Source organism: Seriola lalandi, unplaced genomic scaffold (assembly GCF_002814215.2).
Source record: "Seriola lalandi dorsalis isolate HSWRI2012SDOR001 ecotype SW California unplaced genomic scaffold, Sedor1 jcf7180001959667, whole genome shotgun sequence".
Classification (NCBI taxonomy): Eukaryota; Metazoa; Chordata; class Actinopteri; order Carangiformes; family Carangidae; genus Seriola; species Seriola lalandi.
Genome location: NW_019430336.1, coordinates 1 through 2,246, shown reverse-complemented (window position 1 = coordinate 2,246; position 2,246 = coordinate 1). Strand labels below are relative to the sequence as shown.

General features: G+C 34.7%; 1 long non-coding RNA gene across 1 annotated transcript; it reads right to left on the bottom strand.

Annotated features, from left to right (window-relative positions):
* Positions 1-207: 207 nt before the first annotated feature.
* On the bottom strand, positions 208-1,582 carry LOC147820406 (uncharacterized). Its single transcript, XR_015437741.1, has 3 exons — positions 1,493-1,582; positions 1,094-1,171; positions 208-371 (listed from the first exon to the last, which is right to left on the bottom strand). It is a non-coding gene; the product is annotated as an uncharacterized LOC147820406 (long non-coding RNA).
* Between the last annotated feature and the right edge of the window lie 664 nt (positions 1,583-2,246).

Sequence of the window (2,246 nt, the reverse complement as noted above, 5' to 3'; positions counted from 1 at the left end):
AAAAAAGAAAGTATAGTCAGAGAAGGTCGGTACTTGATGATGAGCAGGAGTCTGTTCAGAGTCATTAGAATGAGGTTAAATAATATGGACAGACATTTGTAGATTAAATTAGATTTTTAGTGATTTTACATCAGTTCTATTACAAGGAAAATAACCAATAACATATCAATCTAGATTCTCAAAGTTGCTGAGATTGTTCTTCTCATTTTACAAGTCAGTCTAAATTAATGTTCTTTGAGAAAACGGTACAAACTCACAGGTAACACAGAGAGCAATGACGGCAGCTGCCAGCAGAGCACTGAGAACCAGCAGAGCCACGGTCTGCCATGTCACCTTGGATCGTTCGTTTGGCTCTGCTGCTTGTTGGGCGCCTGTTCAACAACAGAGGAGACAGTTCACATCAAATTAAGTATCCAGTTTATTCTAGTAAGGTAATTTCTTAAACTTTGTGTAAATGAGAAACCTGGTTAGATTTAACCTGGAGAAAACCATACATTCAGTTTCTTAGCTTGGCTCTATACAGTACACTCAGCAGTTTATTAGGAACACCTAGCTATGACTAATGCAGTCTGATACAACAGTCCTGCTGTAAATCCTCCTTCATGAAGGTTAGAATCTAACAGAGGCAAATAAACGAGCAAATTACACTGATTTATCATCTCTGTGCAAGATCCAGGAATTTGCTTTGGTGTTTTGGTACATAACAATAATCATAGTAAGTAGAAACTTTATTATACACAATAATAGGGCAACTAACTTATGTTCATTATCAGTTAATCTGCTCATTATTTTTCTAAGAAATGTCAGAAACTAATGAAAAATGTCCATCAGAAGTCCAAGGTAACATCTTCACATATCTCATTTTGTCTAATAAACAATCAAAAACCTAAAGATATATGTTTATGGTTGTAGAAGACTAAAAAGAACAGAAAATATTTACATCTCAGAAGCTGGAAGTCTTGAATTTTTACCATTTTTCTTGAAAAATGTCTGAAATTGTTATTCAATTATCAGAATAGTTGCTGACTAATTTACTGTCAATCAGGTAATCACCTCACCTCACCATGCCACTGACTTGCTGTTTATTACCTACCAGGCAGCTCTGCAGGTGGTTCAGTTCTCAAGATCCTGACTTCAGAGTAAGTGGTTTCAGCTGATGAGGAAGTTGTCTCTGCAACACAAAACAAACTGCTGTTGAAAGGATTGTGAGCAGGCGCCACTGAGTGAACGATTAAACATTCGTACTCCACTCAAAGGCTGACTAACAAAAGAAACAAACTCTTGGAAGTATCTGGAGTTTTCATCTTCGAAAACTCTGGTGGTATTCTTGGAGATGTAAGAGGGAAATCAAGTCCATCATTTCATTCTGAAGAAAGTGAAATGTTGCTAAGAAGACTTGAAATGAACAGTTCACTCTTTTTCAGCATACATCTTTATTTTATTCTTGTATACACTGTAACCATAAAACGTTGTAAAAGAAATTAAGACTCACCATTGGTGCATGCCCTCGCTCCCCTCGCTCCCCTCGTAAATTCGACTTCTGTGTACAGTACTTCACCTTCAGACATTTTCATCTCTTTCACCATCAGTGAGTCTGAAAGAGAAGTAAGTCTAGGTGTGACAGCAAACGGTTCAAGTACTCGTCACGCACAAAGTGACAGATGGGGAGGGATTTAAAAAAAATCTTGTTCCCCAAGGTCAACTTCTTTTTTCCTCTTCACTCATTTCAATTTTTCACTTCCCTTAATTTTTTGACAAAATGATTTATATTCTCCCACAACGAAATCTCAAGTGGTGGTCTTTTTTTTTAGTCCAAAACAATTTTTTCCAGTTCTCAGTCATCTATACTGTACCTGTGTTGGTATGGCATCCCCTATCTTTATTGTCTAAATCTGTAAAGTTTTTCACTAAGTTTTGTCTCATTAATGTGAAAAGTTAGGAAGGTTATCAAGCTAATAATATATAAACATACACTTTACATTTCAAAGGACAATATTGTACTTTCTTATCCCACTAGATTTACTTCAAAGCTTTTGTTATTTTGCAGATTCATCAAATTAATACAAAATTTAAACAAATTAATACAAATAACATATAAACCATGATGTATTGTTCCCAGCAATACATAAAGTAGACCTAATCAATGTATATCAAGTATATTCATGCTAATACATTTATATTTTTAATGAAGTAAAATTTGAATTTGAATGCAAATGACTTAAATGTTAAAACAATAAAAAACAATA